Consider the following 16837-nt stretch of genomic DNA (forward strand, 5'->3'; position numbering starts at 1 on the left):
TGAAACAGACTTGACCTGCCATTGCTGGCTTTAAAGATGGAAGAAAGGGGCCGTGAGTCAAGGAATGGGAGTGGCCTCTCTAAAAGCTGGAAAAGGCAAAGAAATGGAGTCTCTAGAAAAGAACATAGTCCTGGTGACATCTTGATTTTAGCCCAGCAAGGCCCATGTCAGACTTTTGACTTACAAAATTATAAGATAATAGATTTGTGTTGTTTTAAAGCATTAAATGTGTGGTAATTTGTCACAGCAGCAATAGAAATCTAAGACACATATCAATTTTACAATGCAATACTATTAGGTCCTGTCTACCTGAGGCAACCCAACATTTCCCCCTAAAGAATGGATTTATTTATAAACAAGATATTCTACTGGGTCTTGCCAGGAGAGATTTGGGATATGTTATTAGTGTTTGTTCTTTTTCAAGACAAAGACATTAGCACAGTGCACTCAAACACATGAAGTCAGACAAAGGGGGCTGGCTGTTGGCTGAATATTTCTGTCTTTAAACTGAATACTTCTAAAAAATTATTTCCAGAGCATTCTTTACTGCTAATTTGCACTGGGACAAAATTAAGGTCAGTTTTCATCTCTATGGTTCCAGTGTATGGCACAAGCAGGCAGGCCCTAAAAAACTAGACATTGAATGAACTAATAGATGGATCGGTTTACAACATGGAAGAAGGCACCATGCCTTGTGGACCAGAGAAGGACATCTCTGGACTGGAGGTGACCAAGGCTAGGCCCAGCAGGATCACACCACTCTGGCCTTTCTCCTCTTTCTTTCTGCAAGCCTAGTTCTATGTCTTAGACTGGTTATGTCAGAATCCGCTAGACATGAAGAGATGGTGGGGATGGCAGCATGGTGCATGTTTTATCCCACTCAAGTTTATTCCCTACAAGAATAAAACTCTCTCATAATGTACTTTTAATAATTTCCTGATGTATTTTATTTCCCATAGAGGATTAATCATTTTAAGCCCATTTCAGTTTCTAATCCACAGGGTATTTGAGGATTAGGAAAAAATGCAAGTTATTATCGCCTTTGCACCAAAGACACCAAATCAATTCAGGCTCTTTTAAATCCGATGAGAAACAAAATGTGACTCCCCCTCCATCCATCACCTCTCACACTTCCGGAGCATCATGCATACCCTTAATAAAGCAACTGCTGCAGAGGAGGGCCATAAAGTAAATTTTAAGAAACAAAGAAAGAAATTCAAAGGGCGTTCAGCTGTTATCCATTCCTCAATTATACCAATGAAGAAACAGAAGCCCAAATATATAATGAAATTATATTAAAAATCTTAACAAAAGTAAAACAGATATATAAACTGACACCAAAAATTGTGCTTTTTTCCCTTAAACCAAAATTTCTCAGAGAGAATGATTTCAACAATTTACCTAGCCCAGAATTGCTAGTGAAAAGCATTAATCTTAGGAAAATGATTTCTATACAAATTACTCTGGCATAGGTGAAAGAGCAGCAGGCCTATAGGAAGACATTCAAATATGTTTTCCTCCAAATTATAAGGAAATAGACAATGACTTATTAAGAAAAATGCCATCTATCTGGATGGATGGAAAATCTAAATAATATTTGAAGAGAAATATAACTTCATTACTTTCAAGTACTTAAGAGTATTTCAAAAAGCTATGTTTACAATGATTGCCATTCCATGGTCTGCTTGTATCAATTAGAGTTTAGAAAGTCAATATCCAATTGAGGTTATTATTTTGTTTTTAAGAAAAACTGAAGTCAGGAAGAAACTTTCTTAGTATGGAAAACAATTTCTAGAACTAAGTGACAATATTATAATGGAAACACTAAAGAGACAGATACTTCCTAACGGAATTGACCATGGGACTTTTAATTTACAAATCGATTAATAATCTTTGTATACTAAAGAATGTACTCTGGGAAACAGTAAAAGAGCCATTTGTCCTTGAACGTCATGGACAATACAAGGCTGACCTTTTATCACAAAGAATTTTTTATAATGTTTTGGAAGATCAAGCTAATAAAATAAAAGACAATTAAACCAATTACAAATATTGGTAATGAGGAGAAAAATTATAATTCACAGATGAAATGACTGCTACTTAGAATACCCAAGAATCAATCATGGACCTAATGGAATAGTTATTATAAATTAAGGTGACATTTTACAAAATAAACACACAAATCAAGATCTTATGTATTTCCATCCAGAAAATGCAATGAGAAAAAAAAACCATTCGAAATAGCAAACAAAACTAACAATGAGTTACTCAGGAATATATTTAACTAAAAGTAGATACAAAAATCAATGAAGAAAAAGTTAAAAATTACTGGAGCATAAAAGATAATAAATATATAGACATTTCTTGCGTCAAAGGAAGACTTAAAAATGCTACTTCTCCCCAAATTCATTAACAAGTGTAATATAATTTCAACAAAATTCCAAGTAGAAATCTTTTTAGGGGTATTGACTTTATAATTCTCAAGTTCAATTAGAGGAAAACATCCCCTAAGAAATTTTTGAAAATTAAGAATACCATGGGAGGTCTTATGTAACAAATTATTTTAATTAAAACAATGTGCTATTAGCACAACATTCAAAATTAGAAGTGAACACAAAAGCCTTAAGAAATGCTGATAAATTTGAATTTTTAATGGGAAAACATTTACAACAAAAACACAATGTCCTGGGAAGCGGACTTGGCTCAATGGTTAGAATGTCTGCCTACCACATGGGAGGCCCAGGGTTCAAACCCAGGGCCTCCTTAACCCGTGTAGAGCCAGCCCACGCACAATGCTGACGCGCGCAAGGAGTGCCCTGTCATGCAGGGGTGTCCCCCACGTAGGGGAGCCCCACACACAAGGAGTGTGCTCCATAAGGACAGCCGCCCAGCACAAAAGAAAGTTCAGCCTGCCCAGGAGTGGTGCTGCACACATGGAGAGCTGATGCAGCAAGACAACACAACAAAAAGAGACACAGATTCCCGGGCCACTGACAAGAATAGAAGCGGACACGGAAGAACACACAGTGAATGGACACAGAGAACAGACAACTGGGGCAGTGGGGAAGGGGAAAGAAATAAATAAAAATTAATCTTAAAAAAAAATACAATGTCCTTAATGTAAAAATTAATGTATTAATATGTAAATACATAAATTCTTACAAATAAAACAGCAAAGTTATTTATAGCTAATTTGCAAAAGAAGAAACACCAATGAATAAAAATCATCAGAAAAATGGTCAAACTTACCAGTAATAAAAATGAATGCAAATTAAAGTGGAAATGAATGCATTTTCTCCCATCTAGCTAGATATCGATATCTTTTAGAAAGATATGCGATATCTTTTAGAAAGCATAGTTCTCATAGTGAGGGCCTGGAAAAACAGGCACTCCTATAATTGGCTGGGAGAGTCAAAATGGAATAACTTTTTGAAAGGTATTGTAGAAATAGGACCACAATGTTTAGCCCCTTTAACTTGCTTCCATAAGTCAAAGACTGTATCAGTTGTGCTCACTGCTGTATCCCTGTTGCCTAAGGCAAGTGGATGTCCAGATTCATCTGAGTGAGAACATGTGGGGGACAGACTCTGTTGGGTCTCAGAAAGGTGGAGACAAAGATACCGATTAGGGCCATCTGGGCACTGAGTGCTTTTGGCCCCAGGTGACCTTGTCAATGCTGAGTGGTTCAATAAGAAGCAAGGGCACAGATGTCTGCACAGCTTCCTATTACAGGAGTAGACTGTTAGTTTAAATTCCTCCTCCAAGAAGGTAGGCACCTGAAGGTAAAAATGCTGTGGCCTGGTAACCCAGATTTGGCCAGACACTGCCTCAGGTGGACATGTACTGGTCACTGTGCGTCTCTTAGGGATGCAGAGATATGCTACACCTGCTTCTGCTCTGTGTGGCCACCTGGCTTCTGGTAAGATACCCTTTCCTTGGCTAGATAAATCAGGAGCTTTATCTTACCATGTAGTTTCTTCCTATCAATCTGTAAACTCACCTGAAACAATTCAGCACCTTCCTAGTTAGAAAAAACTACAAATTTTAAAATTAGCAGTAACTATGTCAATGGAAGTATTCAATATGCTAAAAAATACAAAACAAAACCTGCCTAGCAACAAAGAAATAAATGAATAAAAGCATGGAGATGAACATCAATGCAGTTTAAATGGCATGCCTGAAAAATTCCAGAAGGAAATGGAAATTTACAAAGTTTTATTACATTGAATACTTCCTTGGAAAACAGCATGTCCTTTTACAAAGCAGAATCTAGTTTCCTCAAATTACAGCAGATGTGGAGAGATGGAGATGCTATAGTATGAAACTTTTCATTTTTATTTAATATGGTAGGAATAAAGAAATACTTTTCCTTTTTTATATATAGGATTTTTTTTAAGGTGTCTTTAATGCACAAAAGCTAAATTTCCTTTTGCTGTAGAAGTCTACTGCTTTTTGGAAACAACCTGTCACTTTCAATACTCATTGAGTCCCAAGCCATTTGCAACCCCAAACTTTGAACAGTGCCCTAGTATGGAGACAGTGGCAGTATACTGGGCCCTTTGCCAAGTGTTGAGTTCTACGCTGACTGCCAAGTCCCTGCTCTCATCGGGCTTAACTTCTACTAGCAAGAATAACAGTAATTTAATTTGTACAGCCAATTGCCATCTTCCAAGTGCCTTGTCGTACATCATCACATTTAATATACAAACTATGCTTAGACATGGAGTGTCATGGATGATGCTGAGCTCATAATGGAAGAGCTGCCTGATGGCCTCCCGACCAGATGCCCTTCTCAGTATACTGCTGGTGAAGGAAGGAAGAGCCCAAGGCTCAGTGGCCTGACTGGCCTCATCACGGTCCTGCCTTTGGGTCCTAAGTGCACCTTTAAAGTTTATACTCCTTCATGACTTTGTGAGGTGCGTAGATACTTTTAAAAATGCAAGGTTATTCTTCCCTATCCCTTTGAAATAGCAATTCCGTAAAATCACTGATCCTGTGTCTTTCATGTTACAAAGAGAAGACTGTTTTCCATGCCCCTGTGATGGAGAAATGTACTATCTGACCAACCCTAAATCCTGACTCCCTCCACCCCTTGCCCCCCACCAGTTACTTGCTTCTGTGGCAGCCTTTAATCAGGCAACATCTGGAAAGAACAGAACTGTAAAGTGACAGAGTTGAGAAAAGATGGTCTTCTTTAATTTGTTGCAAAAGCATCTTCCATGAACAGATAATCCTAAGCAGTCTGTAGACAACAGGTAGGGGACTTAAGGATGCCACCTGATTAAATCAATCAACTTTCAAGTACCCATACAGTGACCTGTGACACAGATAATCACTATGATCTGTGAAGCAGAAAAGCAAAAGGAACGGAACTGAGTTCTTTTAAAGTGTTCTTCCTGTGATTTGAAAGCTCAAAGCACAAATTCCATTCTACACCCCCACCCCCCACCCCCACCCCCCATATCTCTCACCTCTAATTGCAGATCTGGAACTGCAGGTTCAAAAACACATCTCTCTGGAAAGTCTATAACAATTTTAGACTTCAGAAGAAAAAAGTGATACATCTCTTGAATGCTATGTGCCAGGCACTATGTGGGATCCTATGGATGTCAAAATGATTAGACGAGGCCCTGCTCTCCAACTGCTCACTGTGCAGTTGGCAGGACCCAACTGCAAACAATTATTACAAAACAAAGTCATCCGTGATATAACAGAGGTAAGTGCAGGGTGCTAAGGGAGGCTGGGAAGGGATGGCTGATGTCCATCACCTGGAAGAGTGGGGAAGGACAGAGCTGTCTCTTGAATGAAGATTTTACAGACAGAGTGATCACCATGTGCAGAGAGGATAGAGGACGTCAAAGAGAAGAGTGAAATGTTTACTGTGTCTGGAGTTGGGTGTATATAGAAGACAGTGCCTGGAGATGGGTCAAGACATGCCCATTGGGGATAGACCATAAAAGAATTATGTGCTGTGCTACAGAGTGTGGATTTTCCCTGTCAGTAACAGAAGGCCAATGAAAGATTATAAAGGAATGGCCTGACCAGCTTTATTTTCAGAATATAACTCTGGTGGTCCGTGGAGGAGAGTCTCAAGAGGTAATATCAAAATATTGTTGTCCCCGAGAGCTGGGGCCTCTCTGCTCCGTCTATCTCACCAACTTCTAAGGATCTATGGCTCAACAAATTGGAGCTGAATCCCAGACTTTTAAGTTCCAAACCCACCTACTTGCTTCTCCTTTCCATTGATGTTCCTAAATCAACATGTCCAAAATGGGTTAACTGATTTTCTTCACAAAGTTTCTCCACATCATTCTTCTCCATCTCACTAAAGGTCACATATCCACCAGGTACTCAGGTTAGAATCCTGGGATTATGGCGATTCCTATCATGCCCTTTCCCTAACACCCTACCATGGCCCAGGCCAGTCAATACGAACTCTGAAACGTATCTCCAACCCATTCCCTTCTCTCCTTCTCCTCCCTTGCCAGAAGATTATAACCACCCCCTGCCCCCTTGACAGTTAATCCATTGCAAACGTGTTATCACGTTTTGTGTTTGACTTTTAATTTTTTTACTCTTGGCATATCTTTTAGTGAATATATATATATGAACATCCCATAGAAACAGCAAACCACCTTCCATTCCTTCCCTCCTTAAGGACATGTTGAGTGTTCCAAGGGTGAGAACTACTGAGGCAGGCTAGTTTAGGAAAGATGAGTCTAAGACCTGGCAGAAAAACATGGCTGTGAAACATGTGGCCATGGAACCCCTCCTGAAACCCCCCTGAGGGAAAGACAGCCACCAAAGAGGCTGCCAGAAGAATCCCTCAAGAACCTGGCCAGGAGAACCCCATTTGGAATGAGATTTCCTTCCGGGTCAAGGGAAAGCCCTGGAAACCCTCAAGGGTCTTCATCATTGGGCCCCCTGGGGAACTGACAGGTGGGGTAACCAATCAGAACAGCAAACAGCTGGAGCCCCCTCCCCTGAACATTAGCAAGGGGAGGAATAATCAATAGCTTTAAAAGTAACCACACAGGCCACATCTCCCCATCTGCCTGGAGCAGCTGGCGCCTATGCCTAGGGATGCATAATGTTATTTTCTCCTGTTTCTGTTCTCTTCTCCCATTTTCTCAATAAACTCCTGGCCTAACAAAACCAGCATGTTCTTAAATTCTTTTATGTAACATAATCAAGAACCAAGAGGAATCCATCATCCCCCGACTTCCCCCAGCTTCACTACTGTGTGAAGAAATGTCCTGCCTCATCTTCCTTTACGGGGGTAAATAAAAGTCGCTTGCACAGGACCAACAGACAGCGAACTAAACTCCCTAGAAAATGCACCGACGGTGAGTTGTTTCCCACACGAGAAACAACTTTCCAAATAGCCACACCCTTACTCAATGCTTACATTTTCAGATCTTTTTTAAATTTTTATTTTTTTGCCATTGAGCAGATTATTAGTGAGCTCCTCCACCTGGGGCAGTCCACGGCCCTTTCAGGCAGTTAGGCCTTAAAGCATGTCCCCTTAATGTGGCATTTCAAAATACAACACCCCATCCACGGGTACCTCATCGCTCACTGTCGATTCTGACTTTACACTCAAGAATCGTTTTTGAAATTATCAGTGTACTCATTTTATCTCTGGTGTTTTGCACAGGGCCCATGGGATCAATTTGATCATTTGTTTTCATTTCAAAATGATTATGTGCTTTCTAGAAAAAGGTATTCTTGAGGCTACAGTTCAGATTCTGTATTCAGAGGTGAGACACGTTGGACGAGGCAGCAAAGTCTGCCTTTGAACCACTGAATCAGGGAAAACATGTTTTGTGACTGTTAAATTCTATTCATTTTTTCTGTTCCAAAGATGACTGGATTTATCTGTGTCACTGGCCCTCATATTAAAGCGGATAATTGAGGATTAACCAATTGATGCCACAGGCCCCACAGAGATGGCACAGGGCAGTGGTTAAGAGCACAACTCTGGAGAGGGACAGGCGGGATGAAAACCCCAGCTTTATTTTGTCACTTGCTGTGTGCCCAGGAACAGGTTTCTCAACCTCTAAGTGTCTCAGTTTTCTCACCTGTAACGTGGGAATAATAGGACTATCTCACCTCATAAGTTTGTTACAAAGATAAAATGAGGGAATAATTCAAAAGTGCTTAGAACAGTGGCAGGCATATACAAAAGAATAAATAGCTTTTATTATTACTAGCTTGGCTTTTAAAACTGATTCTGACTGTTAATAATAACGCTTTAATACACTGAGTTAGGTTTCTGGCTAGAATAAATCCAAAGGCACTTGATAAATACGATTCTTCCAGCAGCCAGTAATTCTAACTCCATAAAATAGCAAATTTTCTGAATAAGCACATGACATATGCTCTATTCATTTTGTTAAGTAGGCCTAAGGTTAGAACCTGACTTACACCGTCAGTGTTCTTTTTTAGAATCTAGAATGAAAGATTCTAGAATTTTAGGGGAACAGATATAGCTCAAGTGGCTGAGCACCTGCTTCCCATGTATGAGGTCCCAGGTTTGATCCTTGGTACCTCCTAAAACAAACAAACAAAAAACCTAACTCTCAATGGGGAGCAGATGTAGCACCTGGTGGTTGAGCACCTGCTTCCCATGTATGAGGTCCTGGGTTCGATCCCAGGTACATCCTTAAAAAAAGAAAATTCCAGAATTTTAAATTTCTGTGTTCCTATGCAACTTGTTAAGAGCCACTTTGAAAAAATCTCTGCTGACTGTCCAGGCATGGGGTAGGGGGTGATGGTGATGGAGATGGACAAACCACAGGCTGTGGGATGAGGAGGCTTCTTGGCCACATCAGAACCATGTAGGCTGAGCTGTGCAGGAAGGTATGTAGACCTGCTTGTATTCCGCCTTTTAGTTTGAAAACAAAAGCAACGATGGCCTGACAGGCTGTAAAAACACAAAACCCCAACTCCTTGCCTGCTGTTTATACCAGACCCAACAAAGTATGGCTGGTGGTTTGAATGCTAAAAGAGGTCACTTAAAAAGGAACAATTCAGAGAAACACACCCAAGCAGGTTGACTTCTTCAGTGGTTTTAATTTGAAGCTGTTGACTGGTTTTGCTTACTTATCTGTACTTGCTTAAAGATTACAAAAGCAGATTTGAAATCACTTGCTTTAGTACTTACTTAGCAAGGAAGAAAGACACACAGGCAAAACTACTCAGAAGCTGAGGTATTTGGAGGAAGTGATCTGCAGAGGGCGATAGAAGGTGATGAGATGTGATTATAAATTCTTCTAAATCTAAGGGATTTATTTAAAAATCCCCCCACTTGGAGTTATTGCTTGATGAGTACAGTTTCTGTTATGGGTGATGAAAATGTTTTGATAATGGATGGTGGTGATGGTAGCACAACACTGTAAATGTAATTAATGCCACTGGTACATTAAGAGTGGTACACTTAAAATAGATAAAATGACACATTGGATGTTACAGATGTTACCAAAATTAAAAAAAGAAAGAAAATGATCGTCTCCCCCCTCCCCCAAACAATGCAGCCTGCCTCCTTGCTGCTTATTTCTGAAAACACAGTGGTGGTTCCTGACTAGGAACACATCTCTGCCTCCTATGTCTGAGCTCTTGTTGCAAGGAAGCACACAGTGTCCTGCCGCCAGCACTCAGGCTACTCTCCCATCCCAGACCTGCCCAGGGTCTCCACCAAGACATGAGCAACCATCCTTCCCATCAGCCGAGCCCTGGGGAGCCAGGAAATCAGTGGCTGAGGGATCTTGCTCTTGAAAACAGGGACTTCATTCATTAGCATTCTACTAGCGATGTGCTCACATCTGGTAAATCATTTGATCCTTAGAACACGGTAAGCCAGTTGGGGTTGGTATTAATTATACCCGTTTGACCAATGATGAAAACGAAGATTCAGGTCAATTAGGAGAAATGCCAAAGGCTACACGACCAGCATCTGGAAGAGCCACATCTGCTTTCCTCTAAATGGGTAGTTTGGTGTGGGCAGGGTTTCTCGGTCTCAGTGATGTTTGGGGCCAGAAAATTCTTTGCTGGGGGGACCGCCCTGTGCACGGTAGGGTGTTTAGCAGCATCCCTGGCCTCTGCTCATTAGAGGCCAGTAGCACCAGCCTCCTGAGTTGTGGCAAACAAAAATGTGTCCAGATGTCGCCAAATGATCCCTGGGGGGCTGCTGGTTGAGAACTACTGGGCTAGGTTTTTTGGGATTAGGGTGAATTGGGAATAATATTTAGAATGCCAAAAGATCACTGCAAGCTCAATGATGTGTCTCTGTTATGCTACACATGCAGTTCCACCAAATCAGATATTCAGTCTGTTTGTTGGAAAGTTTCTAGCACCTGAAGGAAAAGAGGAAAGGTCAGGGCATGGGACACATGCCCAGGTCTTCACCCACTCCAAAATTTTTTAAAGTGCTACTTATTCAATTTTTGAATAGGCACCTAGTTCAAAATCAAATGTATATAAAAAGGTATATATGGAAAAGTCTCCCCACAACCCAAGATTCCCAGCACCCAGTTTTCCTACCCAAAGGCAGTCAGTGTTAGTAGTTGCCTGTGCATCTTCCCATAGATGTTCTATAAAAGGGTTTTATTTAATTAAATACTTCCTCTTGGGTAAAAGTATCTCTGAACTATCACCTCACTCAGGTTTTAAAAAGCAGTTAAAAACGTCTTTTCTTGTAATGTGCTAAGGGGCTGAGAATTCTTACTCTGGGTCTCCTCATCACGCCCTGTTTCCACTGGCAGGGTAACTGACTGTGACCCTGGAATTAAATGACCATGGAATTAAATAAACAGCTTACAAAATGAAGAGAGTGGGGAAGTTGGGCCGAGGACCCTCACGGACCTAGTCTGGTCAGTTTCCAGCTGGAACATGCTGCGTGTGGTCATCAAGTGGCCCTGCCATGGTGGGGAGCAGCTAGCCCCCTCGGCTCACCATGGCCAGGTAATGCCCACCCCCACCCCCACGCAGCCTGCAGTCTTCATCAAAGCCTGCATCTCCCCGAGGCCCAAGGTGGGCAGGCCTGGGAAGGAGGGGCGAGTAGGGGAGGGCGTTGGGGAGGGGTCTAGAATGTCAACCTTCTGAGGAAAGGTGATAGAGGAAGAAAGACAATCGAAGTGGTAAAAATTTCCTATGCCAGCCCATGTCCAGGTGGTTGGAAAACATCAATCCATTCCTGTGGACACATCACAGAATGAGGACATCACATGGCTGGAGGGCTTAATCATCGCTCTAACACAGAGCTGCTAGGTGACGCGGATAAACCACTGAACCACCTTGACATGTTTGTTTTGGAGGAGGAGGCGATTTTCATAAATATAGAGAAAACTTTAAAATGACATCAGTACTTTACCTGAATTTAAAACCATTAGTCAAAAAGTGAACTCACGCCCAGACTCCTGCTTCAAGTCTCTTAGCCTGTTAAAAAAAAAAACAAAAACCTCTCCCCCAAACTTCTCCAGTTACATCAATGGCAGAAAAATTCCGGTAGTTACCATGATTGGATACTTTCAGGGAAGTATTCATGGTCCCTCAGTCTTTATCTCATAAGTAATTACCAAATGATTTTCCTTACAAAAATATTCCCTGCATTTGTAAAAATTTATTTATTTATTTATTTATTCATTTCTTCCCCCCTCCATCCATTGTCTGCTCTCTGTGTCCATTCGCTGTGTGTTCTTCTGTTTCTGTTTCTATTCTCATTAGGTGGCTCCAAGAACTGATCCTGGGACCTTCCGGAGTGGGAGAGAGGTGATCATTCTCTTGCGCCACCTCAGCTCCCTTATTGTCTCTCCGCTGTGTCTCTTTTTGCTGTGTCATCTTGCTGCGCCAGCTCTCTGTGTTGGCTGGCACTCCTGCACAGAGTGGTACTCCTGCATGGGCCAGATTCCGCATGAGCCAGCTCACGGTGTGGGCCAGCTTGCCTGCACCAGGTGGCCCTGGGCATCGAACCCTGCACCTCCTATATGGTAGACAGGAGCCCAAGTGCTTGAGCCACATCCACTTCCCTTCCCTGCATTTTTACCATAACTCTATACCATGCTTTGTTGTTCAGCCAATACAAAAGCCTACCTGCCTCATTCTCCCCTGACCCAGTGCACCTTGCACGCTGACATGAAGCTTATACAGTCATTTCATCATGCCACTAGCCTCCAAAACAATCTCATGGTAATCTCACTGCTGAGACCTGCTCTGTCCAATAGGGTAGCCACTAGCCATAAGTGGTTATTTAACGTTAACTAAAATTAAAAAATAAAAATGCAATTCCTCAGATGCACTTGTAGGGTGCTCAACAGCCACATGTACTTAATGGCTACTGTATTAGATTCAGATTGTTGAACATTTCCTTCACTGCTATTGGACAGTGCTGGCCAAGACCATAAAATCCACACTCTTCACATCGGCACCCAAGGCCAGTGCAGGCCATTTAGATTCAGCTTCTACTTCCAAAATTGCCTGCTACTTTCCCCAAACATGGACACTTAGCTTTGTCCAGGCCAATGCATTTTTATTTTTTAATTTTAGTTAACTTTAAAGTGTCTTCTGTTCCTCCAACAAATCATGCTCATCCCTAAACCCATGTCACTGAGACAAATGAGGAGGTTAATTCAAAAGGCACAGCCTCTAGAGGAATGGGAATTTCTGTCATGACAAAAACTGAGACATATCTATGAAATTTGTATCCCAGCAAAATGCTCTGCTAACTAACAAGCCTGAGAAAGGGGCTTTTCTTCTAGAAGACTGTAATGAGCTTTGGCCTCATCAGGACTGCCTAAAGGATTAAATGAAAAGCCACTTCTTTGGACACTTAGTACTGATTTGGGTCGGTATTTAATTTTTTCATGTGTGTTCATATTTTTTTTTCTCCTAAATAAATTGTAAGGTTGCAGGAAGCAGGAACCAGGTGTTATGTGTATTTCTTTTGCATCCTCCTCTTTCCTACCTCATTGTTCTATCCAGAGGTCAGGGGTTCCAAGCTAGCAGCCTATGGGCCAGATATGGTTCATAGGTATGTTTCGTCCAGAGTGTGTTTTTTAAAAATTTTTAATCAGTTGCCAACATTTTAAAAATTGGGACATTTCACATCAAAACACAGATTTCTGGTTTCTTGAAAATTTAGCATATCTAGCAACTCTAGGTGAGCCTCCATGCATAGCTCTATTAGCTGATGCTGAGTGCCATCTGCCCTCTTTAAAAAAAGGGTAAATTCTCCTATTTTCTTCCTGCTTAAACCACTCCCTTTTTACTTACCTGGTTTGCATTTACAGCTCTTGCAGAAGATAATCAATTAACTGGGAATGGAAATACTACACTGTGTAAACACAGCCAGGCAGCCCTTAATGCCTGTCTCAAAGGGCAACATATTTGTTTTAAGCAGTTAAAAATCAAGATTCTTACTTTAGCCATTAGTTATAGACATTAACCTCACCAACTGAAGTTAGCTATTCTTCCTGTGCTTGCCAAGAAATGATAATAATAGATTAGAGACATGGCCAACTGGAAGAACAAAAAGCAGTCAGCCTAAATCATCACATGCAAATAATTGAGACGCAGAGAGTATAAAATGAACACTGAGTGTTCCCTAAAAACACGTGGAGATCAGAACACTTATGATGCTGAGTGTTGCTGGCAGCTGCCCAGGAAATCTGGGGCTTGATTCAGAAAGCCTAAGCCTGATGGTCAACTCCAACCCACACGGGCTTCTCCTCTTCTCTACACATTAGGATAGCCTCAACTACTATGTTTTAAAGAGGCATTCATCTTTCCTCCTTCAATTGGACTGTAAATTCCCTGAGGGTTGACTATAAACTTCTTTGGTAGACTCCATGGGACTAAGCACAGTAGGAAAGGGGTGGTGTCTTAATCTGGGGTCCAAAGATTGACTTCAGCCACAGGCAAAACCACGACAGGTCATGAATGCTCCTTACGAAAAAGGGCCTGATGATCAGGGCTTCAGGACTAGGAAAGAAATTTAAGGTATTTGTAAAAAGGACAATGCCAATTGTATGGAATGCATAATGGCCTCAGTGACACTCATCTAGTCTGCTAGCTCTTATTCCCAGTTTTTTTTTTTTGGCTTTTTAAAAATTACTTGCACATTTGCAGAGCACATCGTTTATGCTTTCATTAAGGCATTAAAGAAATGTTAAGTACAGGGGCCAACTCACATGTCAGGCTATAGACTCTCCATTTTGGAGAACATTAGTCCAACTAGCTACAAGCACACTAACATAATATTTAATCCATACCTCTCCATTTTGTCTGAAAGGATGCCACAAGAATCTTCCATCAGGTACCTTTAAATCAAGATTCATTAAACGAGCATTCTCCTTATCTACTAGTTGAATGACTCATTAGAGGAAATGTGGTTAATTTGACACACAGTATAGCTTCAAGCACCTCTGCAGGTTTCTAAAAGACATGTGCTTCTTTTCTAAATGTGGATAAATCCATGCTCGAATTCTGCCAGGAAACAGTGCCTCATTTAAAGTCTGGCTTGCAGAATGTACCTTTTCCTCATTTTTGAAAATAGGAATAATATTAGCTTGTCTCCTGTCTTTTGACAACTCTCCTATTTTCCTGATTTTACAGAGTTCACACTCTGAGGTTTCCCTGTTCTAGCTTCAAGTTCTTTCATCTGGGATACTGCTCACCTGGGCCTAGAGGCAGACAGCTAATGTGCCACCTTGTCACCTCTCCTAAATCCTACATTAACGCCTTCTCCAGTCAGAAGATCTTTCTGCTTAATGGAGAAGAATAACATTGAGTCAATGTTCAGGAGGGCCTTTACCTGCTAGTGAAGCAGCACATTCTCTAAATGATACCATCTTTCCTTCTTTCTGTGTATTTCACACCATATTTATTGAGGGTTTAAGGACTAGGTATTGTGCTAAGTCTTTCTGGTGTTTTTCTTACAGGAAAGCTACAAACCTCCCCCTCCATTGCTTGGATTCCTTTTAAAATCAGAGATCATCAAAAAGATCCTCATTCCTCTACATTTTTTAATAAATGCTGGGGTTTTTTTCCCCTGTAAATTTCCTGGTCTCTTTTCTTATTTACTGGAATTACTTGCCACCATAGAATTTTCTTTTTAACTTTTATAACCTTCCAACATTGATGAGTAAAATATCTTGTTAGAGATACCAATCCTAGAATCATACCTATAATCTTACTAAACATCTGCTTTACTCAATTTCTGGGCAGGGTACATTTAATAAACTCCAAGATGTCACCATCACATTCTTTCTATTACTTTCACATCACTGATCACTTTCACATCTCTCCTGTCAGTGAGAATTCAGTCAAGAATTGCACTGCATCTTGATGCTGATTGAGAATAATGCCCAAAATCGATCTTGAAGTAATGATAGGCTGGCAATTTGACCGACTCTATGTTGGTCTCATGCTTGAGTGAATTCACAAGGAGTCTGGGGTCAACAAGACAGCATTTGGTTTTCCACCTATGTGTAAAAACGAAGACTGGTGTATGGTTGCCTGTGGCTAGATGCACAGATTTTATGATATAATCTGACACTTTTGAGCCCTTGAATCTTCACTTTACCCTTCCTCCAATCACACTATCACTTCGGATGACAATCTCCCTGCTTATATTTCTAGGTTTGGCTAAGGAGGTACATCATATAGAAGAGATACATCAGGAAAAAGGATATATTCTCCCACATGAAAATTGAATGGAAATACATCATGTTAGTCCCTCAAGACCTGAGTATACAGTCAGATCAGATGGCTCATGTACTTTATGACAAAACTTCTTGCTACCTATCCACCAAAAGGTGAAAGACAAAAGGAAAACCTCCAATATGCAAACTTCCTACCTCCAAGAGGACAGGAGGGCAAGAACTTTTAGAAGCTAAAATGTGTAGCCGCTTTATAGTCAGGCATAGTGATGCCTGGGAACATATTTTACCTGGTAATGTTTATGAAAATTAGCTTGGTTACTAGGAGTCAAAAATTTATCAAAGTCAAAAACTGGTAATGCAGGATATACTGGGGAGTCTGAAAAAAAGGACTTTTGTTAAATGGTCTGAATACAGGAAATCTGAGATACTTAGACAGGGTTTGAGGAGCATTTGGTGTTTTATCTCTTTTCTTGTTTGTTTAAATACAGAGGTAGAAAATGTTTAAAATTTTAACAGGTGGAAAGCAGTAACTCAGTTAAAAGAATTCCTGTTCCTGACACAAAACACTGCACCCACTAAGAGACTTCTGCTTAGGAATAAAAAGGGTCTTCACATCACTGCCTTCCCTTGATGCTCCACGTCATGGTTACTGTGGAAGTCAGAACATTGGCCAACGACAGATGCCCACGTTCTAATCCCCAGAACCTGTGGATATGCTATATAACGAGGAGGAATTAAGGCTACAGAGGAAATTAAGGTTACTAATCATCTGATTTTAAAATAAGATTATCCCAGACTATCCAGGAGGGCTCAATGTAATAACAAGGGTCCTTTGAAGTGTCAACTGGCCACTGCTGACTTTGAAGATGGAAAGTGGTCATGAGTCAAGGAAAGTAGGAAGCCTCTAGACGCTGGAGGAGACAAAGAAACACGGTCTTTCTGGAGCCTCCAGAAAGGAATGTAGTCCTGCTGACATCTTGATCTAAGCCAAGAGACCCATGTCAGACTTCTGACCTATAGAACCATAAGGTGATAAACTTGCCACTAAATTTGTGGAAATTTGTTATAGCAGCAACAAGAAAATAAGATAGTAACTTATATACAACTGTTTTGGAGGAAGAAAAGACCTATGCCAATATTAACCTGCCAAACCATCAAATAGCATTCCTCCTTCTGAG

At 40.9% G+C, this 16837-nt stretch overlaps 1 protein-coding gene across 4 annotated transcripts in view; it reads right to left on the minus strand.

Annotated features, from left to right (window-relative positions):
• Positions 1-16837, minus strand: part of PIP5K1B (phosphatidylinositol-4-phosphate 5-kinase type 1 beta) — a 301860-nt gene that overhangs the window by 152484 nt on the left and 132539 nt on the right. The gene's annotated exons all lie outside the window — the stretch shown is intronic.

The sequence above is a fragment of the Dasypus novemcinctus genome, chromosome 8 (genome assembly GCF_030445035.2).
Source record: "Dasypus novemcinctus isolate mDasNov1 chromosome 8, mDasNov1.1.hap2, whole genome shotgun sequence".
Lineage (NCBI taxonomy): Eukaryota > Metazoa > Chordata > Mammalia > Cingulata > Dasypodidae > Dasypus > Dasypus novemcinctus.